Source organism: Electrona antarctica (genome assembly GCF_951216825.1).
Source record: "Electrona antarctica genome assembly, chromosome: 11".
NCBI lineage: Eukaryota > Metazoa > Chordata > Actinopteri > Myctophiformes > Myctophidae > Electrona > Electrona antarctica.
Genome location: NC_136792.1, coordinates 41,317,873 through 41,336,426, shown reverse-complemented (window position 1 = coordinate 41,336,426; position 18,554 = coordinate 41,317,873). Strand labels below are relative to the sequence as shown.

General features: G+C 40.8%; 1 pseudogene across 1 annotated transcript; it reads right to left on the bottom strand.

Annotated features, from left to right (window-relative positions):
• LOC306932163 (myosin heavy chain, fast skeletal muscle-like) lies at positions 1-18,343 on the bottom strand (annotated as a pseudogene). The gene is made up of 39 exons (XR_013792549.1): positions 18,125-18,343; positions 17,900-18,043; positions 17,569-17,725; positions 17,450-17,477; positions 17,246-17,357; positions 17,034-17,126; positions 16,882-16,945; positions 16,609-16,707; positions 15,737-15,840; positions 15,439-15,577; positions 15,077-15,195; positions 13,530-13,679; positions 13,266-13,436; positions 12,808-12,995; positions 12,503-12,618; positions 12,189-12,253; positions 11,837-11,924; positions 11,266-11,383; positions 11,057-11,180; positions 10,824-10,960; positions 10,247-10,502; positions 9,056-9,298; positions 8,713-8,889; positions 8,341-8,486; positions 8,171-8,261; positions 7,693-8,082; positions 6,687-6,813; positions 6,408-6,526; positions 6,123-6,319; positions 5,435-5,618; positions 5,187-5,352; positions 4,918-5,042; positions 4,469-4,777; positions 4,159-4,362; positions 3,949-4,074; positions 3,098-3,268; positions 2,693-3,013; positions 2,387-2,515; positions 1-21 (listed from the first exon to the last, which is right to left on the bottom strand). The product of XR_013792549.1 is annotated as a myosin heavy chain, fast skeletal muscle-like (transcript).
• Positions 18,344-18,554: the final 211 nt, after the last annotated feature.

The window sequence follows — 18,554 nt, the reverse complement described above, 5'->3', positions numbered from 1 at the left end:
TTACCCTTCCTCTCCAAAGTCCTGGAGAAAATAGTTTACACACAAATACAATCCTTTTTAACTAATCATGACCTCATTTTCAATCTGGTTTTAGACCCGGCCACAGTACGGAAACAGCACTCCTAAAAGTTTTTAACAACCTAATTTTAACAGTTTACTCCCGTAGCCCTGCCATTTTAGTTTTGCTGGACCTCTCCGCTGCCTTCGATACGGTCGACCACCGAATCCTGCTTGCACGGCTGGAACAGCAGGTTGGCATCTCCGGGACGGCCTTAGCCTGGTTCAGGTCTTACCTGACCGATAGGACCTTCTCCGTCCAGCTGGGTGAAGTTTCCTCACCCGCTGCCCCTCTCACGTGTGGGGTCCCTCAGGGCTCTATTTTGGTACTGTATTTATTATATATACTGCCCCTCGGACCCATCCTCTCCAAACACACCATCTCCTTCCACTGTTATGCTGACAACTTCCAAATTTACATGCCACTTACATCCGCCAGCAATAATTCATTTGACCCCTTAATTAACTGCATAGATGACATAAAACCCTGGATGGACGCAAATTTCTTACATCTCAATGACTAAACCGAAATCATCATCTTCGGACAACACCCTTTTGTTAACAACCTCGGCCACCTTACATCCACCATCCATACCAGTGCAAAAAATCTTGGCGTTATTTTCGACAACCACCTCAATTTCGACAAACAGATCAGTTCTGTTTTTAAAACAAGTTTTTACCACCTACGTTTACTCGCCAAGATCAAACCCTACCTCCCCCCTAAACAATTCGAAACATTCATCCATTCATTCATCTCCTCAAGGCTAGACTACTGTAATGCACTATATTATGGTATCCCCCAATCCTCTCTCAGACGACTACAATTAGTCCAAAATGCTGCTGCCCGCCTCCTTACTGGTACCAAAAAGTTTGACCACATCACACCCATTTTAACCTCACTCCACTGGCTCCCCATTAAACAGAGAATTGATTTTAAGATCCTCCTATTTACCTTTAAATCTCTCAACGGCCTTAATCGATCTTAATATATGGAGATGGCCATATATGGAGCATGTGACGGACTGATTGACACGAGGCGTGACTAACGAATGACTAATGAAATTAAGGTTTTCATAGTAAACTGTGACCTGCAAATATTTTGTATAACTATTGAACATTTTCAAATAATGTCATATATATCTTTTTTTTGTACAGATTTGTGACACTTATTAGTATGTGCCTGCCATGCAATGGCAAAACACAGCTTGGATTATACCATTATATTTAAAGGGTAATTTCACCGCTGGAAGAAACTGCAGTCACTCAATGTTAATAGTGTTTGTAGTAGTTGACTTCCAGGAAGGAAGTGAGTCACATTTTCATGACAAATTTGGGTCTGAACATGGCATCATGACTAAAATATCTAAACACACATATTATACACATAAAAACCCCAGGAAAGTGTTTCTTGTGTCCTAAACATCATTAAAGCTATATTCAGTGATTTATTTCACTTAATGCAAATACCACTTATTTTTTTGTTTTTGGCTAGGTGGCCCAGCCTTCATCCAATCAGGATAGAGAGGGGCCTTCCGCCAATCATGATCGAGCGGGGTCGGGCCTTGGTGTGTGTGCTGTTGGCCTGTTGCGTGTCCCCCCACTGTAGTGCGTGCATGTGCACATCTTGTTACCGGGAGGGACCGGGGGTTTTCCAAATCACTGAATGCTCATTTGAAATAAGATCTGGTTGCAAAAGGGGTGAAGTGGCCCTTTAATACAAGATAACTTATATATTTGAGGTCGTAGCATTCGTCTCCCTGCTCTTCTATTGAGACATTTAGATCATGTCAAAGGTCACGTCTCAGCTAGACACAGGATCTGATATGAATTTTGGTCAAGATTCAATTTATCCCCTGAGCAAGCAGGCCAGCTCTATTAGATCAATGGTAACATTTCAGCACAACACACATTAAACTGGGTTCAAATATAGAAGAGGAAAGTTACATATAGTGCTGCTTTAAGTACATTTTTTTATCCTTGCAATGGTTTTACAAAATAGTATATAGTGGACGTGTGCGTTAATTGAAACCAGAATACTCTGACAAACCTGACAATACAAAGTGAAGTAATGAATACAATGTACAGTACAATGAATACATGACATGACATGACACCTTTATTGAATACAATCGGTCATATTGTATGACTTTTTGAATGGGTCATATTTTATGAGTTTTTATGGTGAGTTGTATTGGAGAAGTTATTCAGCAGTCTCCTTTCCCTGTAAAATAGGAGCATGCTATTAGATATTCAACATGATTTATTTTGTTAAATCTTAGCCATCTTAGACAGCCAACATAATAAACCTTGATATTGCACATGTATTTACCTTAGAGTCACGACTTTTAGCTCTCATCTTGTTGACTTGGGATTCAGCGATGTCAGCACGCTCCTCTGCCTCCTCTAGCTCATTCTGAACCTTTCTGCACTTAGACAGGTGAGTGTTGGCTGCTTCCTCCTACAATATGAGATAGAGATGGTTCAAAGACTCAATATTTGAAAAGAGCACCTTACAATTATAGTCCAAGCAAGACAATTTCATAAAAACTGTAAAGTGTGGTTGTGGCTAGTTAGTGTTATTATTTCACAACACTCTGCCCATGGCGAACACAACTAAAGATGTATATTGTCTTACCGCTTCCTCAGCCTGCCTCTTGTAGCCCTTCACCTTCATCTGCAGTTTGTCTACCAGATCCTGAAGCCTGGCAAGATTCTTCTTGTCCTCTTCAGTCTGAAGTGAGAGTGAATTTATGACATTTATAGTTCTTTGTATTTGTATTTTGTAGTTCATGCAATCTATTAATTTAGTTAGTGGCATGATAGATATTTAAGTAAACATGATATACAGTACCTGGTATGTAAGCTCCTTCACTCTCCTCTCGTACTTGCGGACACCTTTAATAGCGTCTGCTCCACCTCTCTGTGCAGTGTCGACCTCTCCCTCCAGTTCACGCACCTTCACAAAAGGAATTATGCACTATGAAATGACTTATTCTTATTTCATTGACTATAAGCTGTGTTGAAGTAAACCACATCTTACCCTAGACTCCAGTTTCTGGAGCTGCTTCTTGCCTCCCTTCATAGCCAGGTTCTCAGCCTCATCCAGACGGTGCTGCAGGTCCTTGACTGTGACCTCCAGGTTCTTCTTCATCCTCTCCAGGTGAGAGCTGGTGTCCTGCTCCTTCTTCAGCTCCTCGGCCATCATAGAAGCCTGGAAAGAAGATCAAATGTACTTCATTGTCCCGCAAGGAAATAATCATGTCACTGCACACTTGACAAACATGGTACATAGATTACATTTATATTAATGTTGACTGCGAGAAAATATATTGTAATATAACAGGTAATAATAGGGTAATAAACAGATACTAATCGTGGTCATAAGACCAGAGGGAAACAACATCATAGGGGGGCAAAATCTGTGAAAAACATTATTTAAAAATATATTCAAAAAAAGTTAATAATGGAGCTGGGAACTTCTCCTTTGGTCCACCCATTCCTGGGATATGTGAGAATGATCCAGTGAAAAAAATAGCAAAAAAGAAAAAGCAAATCAAAAGCCCATTGTGGGATCACTCTCTCACTAAACACGGTTGAAATTCACCCGAACACTAATGCGAAAGAAAAGTAAAAAAAAAACAGGCATGTGGTCAGGGAAACAAACCTGCCCTCTATGATGTCACTGAGCATCATGTAGGTACAGTACAGAAAGAACTTCTGAACAGAAATAAAATGTATGTCGCCACCTCTGTGTCGCCACCCCTGTGTCGCCAAACCTTCCGAAACAAAGGAATGTGGGTGTGGAGTTCTCTCAATTGTAATAATTAAGCATGCCATAAGGATCTCTAATTGTCCTGGTATATTGGATAAGAGGCAGAGCTCCTAACTTACATCAGTGATGGCTTTCTTGGCCTTCTCCTCAGCATTCCTTGATTCTTGAACACTGTCATCCACTTCACCTTGGACCTGGATCAGGTCAGTTTCAAGTTTCTTCTTGGTGTTCACAAGGCTTGTGTTCTAAAATAAAGATTCAGTTTAGCAATGCAAGTATGAATGAGTTGTATGTTAAAAATATGTTGTTGAGTTTTTCCATTGACTTACCTGAGAGTGCAACAGTCCAGCGCGCTCACTGGCATCCACCAGTTCTTGCTCAGCCACTTTGCGGCCTCTCTCTGTCTGTTCCAGAGCCACTCTCAGCTCCTCGATCTCAGCGGCCATTAGGCCGTTCCTACGCTCCACCATAGCAGCTTGCTCTATGCTATCTGCTTGGCCTCTGCTAGCTTCATCAAGGTGCACTTGGGCATCCTAAAATAAATCACATTTGAGGTGGTCACGATAAGAGAAACATCAGAATGTGATTTGTTCAAAGCAGTTCCATTGTTTGAAGGATCTGTCTAAATATGTTTTGCACCTTAAGCTGTCCCTGAACGTTCCTCAGCTGCTTCTGGGCCTCAGAAGCCTGGCGGTTGGCGTGACTCAGCTGAACCTCCATCTCGTTCAGGTCTCCCTCCATCTTCTTCTTGATTCTAAGGGCATCATTTCTGCTCCTGACCTCAGAGTCCAGAGTGCTCTGCATGGAGTCAACCACCCTCTGGCTGTTCCTCTTGATCTGCTCCATCTCTTCATCCTTCTCTGCCAGCTTCCTGTCCACCTCACCCTTGATCTGGTTGAGCTCCAGCTGGACACGGAGAATCTTGGACTCCTCGTGCTCCAGAGTACCCTGAAATGCAATACAGGATCAAAAGGTTGTAGGACTTTTTTAATATAACATCCATCATTATACTGCTACACTGTTTGAATGTAAAACATATTGAAAGAAAGAAAGAAAATACAGACATCTATAACCTAAAGTTGTAATACCTCCGCTTCCTCTAAGGCTGTCTGGATCTCTGACTTCTCTGTCTCTGTCTGCTTCTTGGACTTCTCCAGCTCATGGATGCTCTTTCCAGTCTCACCGATCTGTTCAGTCAGGTCTGAGATCTCCTCTGCAGTGGATTGAAAGTAATGAATCAGTCAGCAAATATTTTGTATTTGCATTTTAATAAAATTGTAACCTGATCCACCATTTGATCGGTTGTTGTTTTTGTTTTTTTTACTGTTGCTCTTGAAAGAATGATACGAAAACGTACGTTGCAGGTTCTTGTTTTCACGCTTCATGGTCTCCAGTTGGTCCAGAGACTCCTCGTAGGAATTCTTCATCTTAAACAACTCAGTGCTGAGAGAACGAGCCTCTTTCTGAGCTCCCTCCAGTTCTGCCTGTCCCTCTTCAAATTTCTGCTTCCATTCTGCCAGGACCTGCATACAATTTGTAATGATTTGTCATTTACCCCACTTTAAGGACACAAGAATTATTTTGTAATAATGTATGTCAAAGCACCTTATCGAAGTTCCTCTGTTTCTTGTCAAGATTGGCAGCCAAACCATTGGCCCTCTCCACATCAATCATGAGGTCTTCCACTTCACCCTGGAGTCTCTGTTTGGTCTTCTCCAAAGAGGCGCACTTGGAATTCACAGCCTCGATTTGCTCCTCAGCTTCCTGAAGACGCTGGGCGAGCTTCTTCCTGTTGATCAGTTTTCAATGGAATTCGATTATTGTGGCAATATTTTGTATAGTGAGTGGTGCCACGGGGAAAATGCGTGATGCATTTTGAGCTTGTACATCTGATAATTCCACTCTTTCTGAAAATGTTGGAAAAAATATGAAAATGTTTCAACATTGAAATGATTATCACGATTTTGACGATTATGCCCATTTTTCATTTTTATCTCAAGCGATTATCTCAGATAATTGCGATTGGGCGACAGGCCTAGTGGTACCTGAAACGGAAACGTTGAAGTCGCCCAACCCTTCTGGCCAAAGCTGCAACTGCAGGCAGGCGGTTTTGCTTGTGCATGTAGCTCGAGCAAAAGAGTGCGCAGCTGCGGTTTAACACAGAGCGCTCGTTCACAAGTTAGCACTTGTAGAGCAGAGCGTTCTTCCGGGTGCTTCAAACGCCAGTGAGCAACTTCTATTTAAATGAATAGTGGGAGCGGGTCTGTCTATGGTAAAAACACTGCTGACTTACTTGGCCTCCTCCAGCTCCTCAGTGCGTTGGACAGCATCAGTCTCATACTTGCTCCTCCACTGACACACCTCAGCGTTGGCCTTGGACATTCCACGCTGCAGCTCTGCCTTCGCCTCCTGCTCCTCCTCAAACTGCTCCCTCAGAAGGTCACAGTCATGGCGAGCTGATTGCACAGCATGAGCAAGGGCATTCTTTGCCTGTCAGAAGAAAATGGAAAAAAACAATGTCAGCTGAATGAAATGACAAATAATATGAAACTAAAATAGAAAATAATCTGTTCCTCACCTTAACCTCCTCTTCAACAAGTCTCTTCAACTCCTCAATCTGTTGGGTGAAGGCCTGCTTGCCTCTTGTGAGCTGAGAGACCAGAGCTTCTTTCTCCTCCAGTTGACGACCAAACTCACCTAATTAGAAATTTGAATATTCATTTCAAACATTTCAAACATATCATCGGTGGCTGGGATAACTGTTGATCAAAAGCATTATCTCTAATTATGGTCAATTTGCTCAAGTACCATTGACAAACCATGTAGTCAAATGATTTATGATTAAATGAACATTTACCGTTCTCTGTCAACAGTCTTGCTCTCTGAGCGCCGATATCATTGATCTGGCGAACGTTTTCATCACTCTTGGCCTTGATTTCACTAAGTTGGTCCTCAAGGGTGCGGCACATCTTCTCAAGATTTCCCTGGAAACGAACATTATATATGTTCAATCATCTTTTTTTTCAGATAGGTTCATTGCTTTGATTTAAAGCAAAGCCAATCGATATAGTCTATATTTCAGCCCTCCGGTTTATAACTGTATGGTTTCCTTACCCATCACTGGGTTGCTTGGCCATCATTAGCTATGAGGAGAGAACAGCACTGCACTGTTTTTAAAGCCTTAAACACTTAACATTTGCCTAATTATCTTAACAGCTTAATAACATTTAGAGCAGGGGTGGGCAACTTTGACGATGGAGAGTGCCACTATATTTCCACACTCACTCCAGAGGGGCCACATTGCATATAATGTTGTAGCAAAAATAGCCGATCTACAAGCTCTCGATTTGAGCTTGTAGATCGGCTATTTTTTACTATATTTAAATTGAAATCCTGAGTAATTTTTTTTGCTATTTTTTTATTTAACTTCAAATGCATTTACCGGTAGTTATACCTATGTTAAGTTTATGAACTTAAATACAAATACATTGGACATAAAAAGTCTAACATTTGAATACTAATCATTAAGCTACTAATATAGACTGAAGTAATTAAAGCGGGTCATGTTATATGTCAGTATATTCTGATATTTACCTAAGGGCCACATTAAGTGAAGGTGGGGGCCGCATGTGGCCCCCGGGCCACCAGTTGCCCATGTGTGATTTAGAGTTTGCATACTCGTTCACAAGATTACTTGTATGAAACATTCCCACTGTTAAATCTGAGCTATAAAGACTGCCTTTCAATGCCCCACACATGTGGAACTATCAGTTTTAAAATTTGAGTATTTCATTTCACTTTAGTCACTTTAAACATGTTTGTTTGTCTCAAGAATGATATTATACCATGGCATTCCATCATACCTTTGCCTTAGCAACAGCCTCCATGTTGCTGGACAGGTCATCGATCTCCATCTTGTATTCACTCTTCTCCTTCTCCAGTTTCTGCTTGACTCTCTGGAGGTTGTCGATCTGTTCACCCAGTTCCGCCACGCTGTCGGCCTGTTTCTTACGGAGAGCAGAAGCAGTGGCCTCATGCTGCAGGGTGGACTCTTCAAGGTCACGACGCACCTTCTGGAACTCAGCCTCGCGCTTCTTGTTCATCTCGATCTGAGCGGCGGTGGCACCTCCAGCCTCCTCCAGCCTCTCACTGATCTCTTCAAGTTCCCTGGAGAGATCGGCTCTCTGCTTCTCCACTTTGGCACGAGCGGCACGCTCTGCCTCGATCTCCTCCTCCAGTTCTTCAATACGAGCCTTTCAAATGAATGATGTTAGATTAACATCTGAAAATAACCATTCACACTTACTTATTATTAATGATTTTACAGAAAATAAAAAATACCTGGAGTTCTTTGATCTTCTTCTGCAGCTGGGCCCCCAAAGATTGTTCATCCTCAATCTTACTCAGAAGCTGGCTTACTTCAAAGTCCTTCCTGTTGAATACAGTCAATAGTCATATTTTAGCATCATTCTGCAGGTGGTTTCACATTTCATATTGTTGGTGCACATTACTTCTTTATCTTCTCGTCAGATTGCTGCTTGTCATTTTCCAGGTCCATGATGGATTCCTGGGCCAGTTTCAGATCACCCTCAAGCTTTCTCTTGGCTCTCTCCAGGTCCATGCGGAGCTTCTTCTCTTGCTCCAGAGAACCCTCCAACTGCACAACAATATATTGTTGTTGTTAATCAGTAAAACAATAAACATATAATATTAAAGAGTGCCGTGATATTTGTATCTTTTCCAGTTTTCTTTGTACACTTTTTTGAAAACAAATTGTCCACCTCATATAATGATAATACCTGATGATTATGTTTTAGGGTGGAAAAAAATCACGACACTCCATCTTTAAATTCAAAACATCTGATTCCCTTTGGTAAACTCACATCGTCAACTTGCTGCTCCAGCTTGGTCTTGGCCTTGGTCAGAGTGTTGACTTTGTCCTCCTCTGCCTGCAGGTCATCCAGGGTTTGCTGATGTGCCTCTTGGAGGGCTTTTTTCTCCTTGGTCAGCTTAGCGACGCTCTCATCCTGAGACGCCATCTCCTCAGTCAGGTTCTTCACCTGATAGAAGCAAAACATAATGTGTTGTCATAGAATGGCTCAAATTCAATCAGTGCTTTTCAAAGTGGATTCCAGGGACTCTCAGGGTTCCTTTAGGGGAGGGGGGTTCTGAATTGACCCTTACAAGTCTGTAACTAGAGTGTATGATCTTGAGTATAATCTATACCTTGTTTTCAGTGGCGTGTTTCTCCTTCTCCACTTTGGCCAAGGTGAGCTCCAGGTCATCAATGTCCTTCTTGAGCTCAGAGCATTCATCCTCCAGCTTTCTCTTCTTGGCAGTCAGTTCTGCATTGATCTCCTCCTCGTCCTCCAGTCTCTCGGTCGTCTCTTTGAGCTTTGCCTCCAACTGGATCTTACTTTTAATAAGACCTTCACATCTCTCCTCAGCATCATTCAGAGCCTCGTCTCCCTAGTTGTCAATGAAAATGAATTTGAAGAATGTCAAATTGGGTCAGGCCCTTGTACTGAACAGCCGTTCGACCACCAGGCATTCTCTGCCATGGTCTGCAATGTATACCATGGCAGAGAATGCCTGGTGGTCGACTCTACTTATACATTCTACTTTAGATAAAAGATTTAAAGGGCAATATCACTTTGATAGAGGTTTGGGTTGTGTATTTACCTTGTCATGATGTTATCCAAATGTGGACAAGAAATCAAAAAGAATTGCTCTAGTAATTAGAAATTGATAATTCTAAATATTCTCCTCATTGACTTACATTGTACACTGAAACAGCTCACAAAGTCACTGAAGGAGGAGAGGACACTGGAGCAGCACAGACATTTAGAGCCTTTTAATAGGTACTAGTATACAGAACGACTAACGTTTCGACCTAAGCTCTCAAAGTCACTCTTTTAGTACGTAAACAAACAAACAAAGTTGATTCAGACAATATAGAGCATCACCAAACCCAGTTCTGTTAGTTTTGTTTTAATAAAATGTAAAATTCCTGTTGATTTTGCCATTTTTATACGAAGAAAACCCGGACTGGATCCGTGGATCCAGATCTAGATCTTCAAATAGTAAATTCAACAGGAAGTTAACATTATTATTATAAACAAAAACAGTACTGGGTTTGGTGATGCTCATATTGTCTGAATCAATTTTGTTTGTGTTCATTTAAAAGAGGGACTTTGAGAGCTCTTTCAGCGTACAATGTAAGTCAACGAGGAGAATATTTTGAATTATCAATTTCTAATCAATGGAGCAATTATTTTTGATTTCTTGTCCACCTTTGGAGTTACATCATGGCAACGTAACTATACAACTCAAACCTAAAAAAAGTGGTCTTGCCTTTTAAGATGATAAACAATATGAAATATTAGCAACATTTCCTGTACAAGTGTAGCTACTTACTGATGCCGATGCCGATGCAAGGTTATTCTTCTCCTGGATCGCAGCTATCAATTTCTCTTCCAGTGTCTTCTTCAAGGCCTGGAGAGTGGCCAGGTCAGTCTTCATCTTTTCATAGTTCTCCTTCATGTCATTCAGCTCCTTCTCAGTCTCAGCACTCTGCAAGAGAGGCTTGATCTTGTAGTAGACCATCATCCATGGCCAATGTTTCACATTGACGAATGAGCGCATGTTGAACTGGATGGTGTAAATGGCCTCTCTGTGGACAACAGTGGATCATGATTGAAATGCAGATTGAGGGTTTCCATGTAATACGCCTGCTGTTATTATATAATTGTGTCATTATAGTTGTACTATTGTTGTTGTTATTATTGCTGTTGGTATTGTTGTTAACTGCCGCAATGTAAATGCAGGATGACCCCCCATCCTATAGCCTGATTCTGCTCGAGGTTTCTTCTGCTGTTTATTAAGGAGATTTTTCCTTGCCACCATCATCAAAAGCTTGCTCTGCAATTTTTGCTATTTTATTATAGTGATTTGACACTTTATTTCTTTTATTGAATAGATGTTTTCAAAGTACCTCCTAGCCATCATCTTGACAAACTCCTTCCTCATGAGGTAAGCTCGTGCGAGTGCCTGAGTCATGCCGACCAGAGCAGCCAGCTTTTCATCTCGCATCTCTTCAAGGACACCCAGCAGACCAGCTTTGAAGAACACCTGAATACAATGTCACAAACACTGTAACTAAACAACCATAAAATCTATTTTTAGTCCTCTGTCCATAATGTTAAACCAGATTGGGAGTGTGTTTACCTTGGTGTGTCCGAACCTGTACTCATCAACAGGTACGTCAATGGACCCAAGCAGCTTCTCAGATGCCTTCTTGTTGTCCATGAACGCGCCTTCGGGACATGCGCTGGCGTTCAGTACTTTGTATCTGTTTTGCAGAAGTTCATGGTCATTTTGCGTGCCTCCCGTTAATAAGTTTGGAACTAAAAGCTGCTGGAAAAAGGAATTGATACCTCTGCTTGAAGTCAGCATAGGGGATTCTGCTTGGGAAGCCCTTTCTACAAATTCTGATGCCCTCCAGCACACCATTACACCTCAGCTGGTGGATGACCAGGAAGTTCTCCATCAGTCCTGTAAATATGTTGCTTCATTATAATTACAACAAAATAGTTACGCACTGGCCAAAGTTGCATTTAATGAGTCAAAACGAGTCAACCAAAATACAAACATACAAAATAATGTAATCTGCATAGGGAGATCTTATATTTTAAGTGTATTCTGTGTTGTACCCATATATGTCAGCATTTGCTATAATTGTCTGGGCAAAGGGCCCTAGAGCTAAAGCAAATTGTGAGGACAGTGTCTGGTTAGTCAGTCTCATAGCTGCAGTGGGGTTGCTGTACAATAGCCTAATCCATGTAATGAACCTATCTCCAATGTAAAAAAAATTCCATCACTGAGAACAAGTACGAATATTCCACCTGGTCGAAAGCCTTTTCCGCATCCTGGCTTAGTACTACAAGCCAAGGTCTTCCTTGGGGCCACTAGGAGATAATTGATAAGGCGTCAAATGTTTCTTTTCACCTGGACACTTGGACTCGTTGGGAATCAGGCAACGCACAAAGTGAGGATGTGTGCTCCTCAAGTTGGTCATCAGCAACTGCAAGTTTGCCTATTGAGACATAAAGGTTTATAATGAGTCAAAAGTAATAGAATGTTGTACTTTTTCTTCCACTATAATTATTTGAACTCTTTAGATACTACTTACTTTGCAGATTTAGATTGTTTTTAAAAACATACTTTAACGACGTAAACCCTATTCTAAACTTTAATTCCAACATTTAAAGACTATTTCTTACATGGATATAATGTTGATAATAATAACGCTTCATTCTTACAGGGATATATGTTGATAATAATGAAAAGATATTCTTACCCTGAAAGCACTAGACACAGTCTGCATGGAACCACCCTTCTTCTTGCCTCCCTTCTTGGTATTATCTGTTTATATTAGAATCACGAGTTATCATTAGTTATATAGAATGAAAATGCTTCCCTTCTTGTCAGATTCTGAATGTTTATAGTATTGATATAACAATACCTTCAGGCTCAGGTGGGGGATAGAACACATTATATTATATTATTGTCCTATATTAATTTGCTGATGTCCCGCCCCCTCTGTGTTCCTATTGGCTCTGGGGTACAGCTCCCAATATGCTAAATGCTCCAAACCAATTGTAATAAACATACCTTCAGGCTCAGGTGGTGGATATAACATACAGAGCAGCTTCACTGTAGACTTCTGGTACAGCTGCACCACAGAGTCGTTGAGAGGATCCTTGTTCTTCTCTAGCCATCCTGTGATGCTGTTGATTGATTGATGGATTGATTGAATACTTTATTAACACTTTTTTAACAAAAGCCAATCGCTTGTTTCCATTGGGGTCCTCCATACTCAATTAATCAAAAACTGTAGTCCACAGTTCCGGTTATATTATATATAATGTATAATTATATATACAGTACATATAGGCATACTATAGGGTTCTGTTCACCTGTAGTCCACAGTTCCAGCATAGTGGACCAGGGAGAAGTGAGCCTCACCCTTGCCTTTACCAGGCTTGGGTTTTTCAAAGGCCTTGTTCTTCCCCAGATGCAGGTCAATCAACTTCTCTGCAAAACTTTTGTCTGTAGCTTTTGGGAACATGCACTGCTCTTCAAGGCTGGAGAAGATGCCCAAGGGCTTTGGGAAGGAGACACAAGAGACAAATCAACAAAAGCTTAGTGCCAATGACGTGTGTGTGTGTATACATTATGTCCATTAAAGCACAAAATAATTGTATACCTTCAATGAACGCAATGCTGACACCTAAGTCCATAGCAATACATAATAATATAATACGCTATACTAATAATAATTCTATACCTTCTCAATCAGCTCAATGCAACAGTGTATGTATTTCATTCTCAATCAGCTCAATTGCAGACAGCCAAGTCCATGTACAGTACCTACCTTCTCAATGAGCTCAATGCAGATAGCCAAGTCCATGCCGAAGTCAACGAGATCCCAGGGAATTCCCTCTTTCATGTATTCTTCTTGTTCCAGAACAAACATGGTGTGGTTGAAAAACTGTTGCAGTTTCTCATTGGTGAAGTTGATGCACAGCTGCTCCAGGGTGTTGAACTGTGAGAGGAAATATCATTAGCCCAATCTCTTGTAAATGTGTAACTGTGACAAAAATATTTAGTCTCCCACTTAAAACAAGTCCATGCTTACATCAAAGATTTCAAAACCAGCGATGTCCAGCACACCAATGTAGTAGTTTCTCGGCTGCTTGGTGTCCAGCATCTCGTTGATCCTAATGACCATCCACAAGAACAGCTTCTCATAGATGGACTTGGCCAAGGCACTGACTGAGTTCATTGTCTAAGGAAATAGGAACATTATAGTGAGTTACACAATTTAAGCAATTTTAGCCTTTGCATAAGCCTGCAAGGTTTTCAAGGCTAGGCCAAGTGCTACGGGCTAGGGTGGAGTCTGAAGAGGTGAATCTTCAGATTACGGTGGAAGATTCAAAGTTTGTCTGCAGATCTAACTGCAATGGAAAGTTTATTCCACAAGTTTGAGAGCCCGAGTGCTTTAGGGAAGGTTGACAGCTTCCCTGTGTTAGCTGATCTGAGTGAGCGGGATGGGTTTTAGGGTTGGATACACAATAGGGTATGCACATGCATAAAGTGAATGGCAAATTCACAAATACAACTTCTCTATTTGGATGTATGGGCTGTCAAGGCCAGAAAGTTTTTTGTTGCCACTCAGTAGTTCTTCCCGCATAACTTCCAGGTTTGATGATTATGTCACGCACATACCCTCTATACACAAGGTCATGGTGTAGTCATATATATATATATATATATATATATATATATATATATTAAATGATTCGTTTTTTGCTTTTTTGCCTTTATTGATAGATACAAGTGAAGATGGACAGGAAAGAGGGAGAGAGAGACCGGGAAAAACATGCACCAAACGTCGTCATGAACGGGACTCAAACACACAACCCACTACGGGCAGAGCCTATATATGTGGCATGCGCCTGTCCTGGACCACTAGGCCAGCAGGCGCCAAACATGTCAGTAGAGGTACTTGGAACTGCACATGTTTCTGCAGTGTGCTGCTGTTTTTGTAGCAGAAATGCAGGGCAAAGGTTTTTCCTTGGCCTCTAGGGAGTGTGCATTCAAAGTTTTAAGCAAATCGGTGCAGTTACCTGTAAAAATGCCAATCGGCCTGTTATAGTGCCACCATGAGGCTGATTTGAAATTTTTCAAGTGGCGTTACTTCCTCGGCTGTGTGGGAATATGCGTGCAAAATTTCACAGAAATTGCACACTGCGTTCATATGCATTTTGTTCAGTTTAATGGATATAGAGATACTGTGTACCGGTTTGCATGATGTTTGGACAAAATCTGTAGGACTAGGAGTGATATCAAAACATGTGTTTTGCAAAAATCGACCTCCTGGTGGCGCACCGATTACGCCGATCTGAAAGATTTGGGGCAGAGGTTCTGCTCTGGCATCCACCTATCCAGGGAGTGTGCATGCACAGTTCGCGGCCAAACAGTGCCTGAGATTAGCTGTTCACAGACACACAAACAGGCACACAGACCGACGGACATGGTGCAAAACACAATCTCTGCCTCACCTTCAGCCTGGCTGAGACAATAATGTTGGAGGATCATTTTAATAATGATTTAAAACAGTCTGGACACAATTTATAAGGTGTGTATGAAATCAGAACATGGAAATAATGTAACTTTACTCACCTGTGGCACAGTTTGTCCTTTAGTGACAAATTCATTTCCCACTTTAACTCTGGGGTAGCAGTATGCCTTAAGCATTTCCGCTGAGTTCAGACCCAACAGGTAGCAGATCTTGTCAGCCACTGAAATGATCATACAATTTGCAATTTACGATTCAGGCATTTAGCAGACGCTTAATCCAGAGTGCGATTTTAGCAAGGTAAACACAATTGGTAATACATTGAATGCATACAGCTAGTAATCTAGGACCATATAGGTAAACCAAATAACCTTCAGTATAAACAGTATAATATAAATAAATAATGACAATATATTGAAAATATATTTAGCTTAGTTCTTTTGAAATATAAATAGATGCAATTTACCCTCCGTGCCGTCTGGCTCCGCCTGTTCCTCACGCTGCTTCTGTTTGAAGACCAACGTTCCATGATGCATCACTGATCCGGTGAACTTGTAGATGCACGCTTTCTCCTCAACATTGAAGCCCAGGATGCCAATAGCATCCTGAAGATTGAGATGAAGCATTATATTAGCAATCCAGTTTAAATAGGATTATTTTGGGAGGTCATGGCCTGAAAACCACTGCTTTACAAAATGTATTTTGCAGAGCAACTGACTGCAATGCACAGTGAGTATTAGAAATGTAAAATAATGTCCATTTACATCTGTAGCATCCAACTCGACTTTGTCATCAATGCTGGCCACAGTGATCTGACCCATGCTGATCAACGGGAAGTCGTATGGGTTGTTGGTGATGAGACAACTTTCTGAGAAGGGATTACAAAAAGTGTGAACATGTGTTTCTATTCATTAGTGTGGTTCAACCAGACTAGTAATAGTAACACTTTATTTTTTTACTTCTTTCTAGAGTAACCCTAAACTTTGCTTCACTACTTATCCCACAGTTTTGATGGCACGCACTTGACCGGCTTCATCGGGAATCGTGTGCTTGTATTTTGCTAAGAGAAATGTTGTATAGTTGAATTGATATTAATGTATTCGTGCATTACATTTCCCCATTGACATGAATCGGAAAATTCGAAAAGTCACGTTCAAGTATCTTTTCCACAAGGGCTATAGTTACAAAACTAGGAGGGCAGGTTCATAATAATTATTAAAATGAATTAACTTATAATTATATTGGTCGGCTATATTGTGGCGCTATAACAGCCCACTTTATGTTTTGGCTTATAACTCTTGAACCGTAGGTCGTAACATTTTTCCCTGGATTCCGTGGGTCATGACGCATCTCCCCATATAGTGCGTATCGTGCGGCCGTAATCGTCGTCCAAAGTTAATGGGAGGGGACTATTTTACAAAAAAACGTCCAATCCATCCCAAATTTGAATCACATGTCACGGGTGGTTTAATCAACCCAGAGCAAAAAGCAATTCCATTTTCATCCACAAGGGGTGCCGCAAAAAAATAAAAAATAAATAACCATTTGTTGCAGACATTTTTTTTTTTTTTTTCAAAATTGCGACTTTTCTAGTTAATTTATGTTCTCACTGCATCATCAGTATAATTCCACTTACCAATAATCCCAGGTATGTGGTCGGTCATCATCTGGAAGAAGATATGGTAACCTCTCTCTAGAGGAAGCTGGTAGGTCACTCTAGACTTCTCCAGCAGATCTATATGGGTTGTACAACATAATTAATAATAATAATAATAATAATAATAATAATAATAATAATAATAATAATAATAATAATAATAATAATAATAATAATATTCTATATGGGTTGTACATATGTCAAAATGTAATCCTCAATATATAATTTCTCATCTCTGAACTTCATACTTACATGTCTCAATATCAGCACTGGCCAATTTACCCGCATTGTTGAAATGGATTCTGATGAATTTACCCTGTTTGATATAGCACAATTAGTTGCATCCGTCTACATTGTGGAATTATTGCAGGTTTACTCATAAAATGTCATTATTTTACACTTACAAAGCGAGAGGAGTTGTCATTCCTCACAGTCTTGGCATTACCATAGGCCTCCAGCAAGGGATTGGCTGCAATAATCTGATCCTCCAGTGACCCCTAGAATGTTTTAGACATTTTGGTCTTAATTCTTTTAAATTGAATTGCTATATTTCATATAAATGCTTTATGTTCCAAAACATTTTTGTTAAAGTTAAAAACATATACATATACAGTACCTTAATTTTACCACCATCGGCCGCCGATTTCTCTCCACTAGCAGTCGCTGCTGTTGCAAAGTACTGGATGACACGCTTGGTGTTCACAGTCTTCCCAGCACCGGATTCTCCACTGGTTATAAAAGCATACATTCAGAGAAATGCACTTAGTGAATTTGTGTACAATGTTCTTTTTTTAATGCCTAGTAGATGATGGAAACTTACGTGATCAGGACAGACTGGTTTTCTTTATCTGTAAAATGTAAAGCACATATTTTTTTAGTCATGGATATACAGCACAAACTCATTATGTATTTGTTTACATTGTCCTGACTAGTACGTACCCATCAGCATGAACTGAAAGGCGTTGTCAGAGACAGAGTAGATGTGGGGTGGAGCCTCAATACGCTTCTTGCCTCTGTAGGCATTTACAACCTCCTGGTCATACACTGGGAGCCACTTGTAGGGGTTCACAGTTGCACAGAACAAGCCAGAGTAGGTCTGAAGGGGAGAAGAGAGAGAACATTAACATTGAACATAACTTCAGAACCATGAGTTGTTTGCATTTGTTTTTCTACGGTTTTTCATTTGATGATATAATTTGTACTCTGTGTTTGTGTTTTTCTTTCTTTGACAGGTGAAATAATGTACTGCTCAACATGTAGAAAAGCTTACATAGATCATCCATGCTGCATAACGCTCTTTGAGGTTATACAGGACAGTGGCTTCAGTGAGGTGGGTCATCATGGCCATGTCCTCAATCTTGTCATACTTGGGAGGGTTCATAGGGGTGACATCCGCCTCAGGGACAGTTCTTTTCTAAAAAAGAAAAAGCACAACTTCAGAATGTAATGTGATTACAGTTGTACTGTGCCACTATTTGATTTTAGATACACCTACATCTTTCTTGTCCAGCGTTTCCACGGTGACTTTGTCACCTTCCTTGCTTATAATCTTACACTTGAGGTATAGCTCTGCCTTATCCACCACATATGATGCAGTTTTGGCATCAAAGGGCGCACTTTGAGCTTCCATTCTCTCCTTCTCTGGCTTACGGAGATAAATGGCGGCCCCGCCGTACTGCTTCATCTCTTCGTCCGTACTCATGGTGGCGGCTTTCTGTATTTGAGGAGAGGAGAAGCAAGCACTCAGTCGAGTAGTTCACAGTATAAGAATATCGGGTAGTCTATAGAAAGGAATTCCAGCATTAACTTTTTATCCATTTAGGATTCCTTATTTATTAAAGGTTTACCCCCATAAGCAGCAACAAACGGATGTTTCAGCCCCAGGGCTAGGCATAAGCGGTATAAGCGGTCGCTTAGGGCCACAA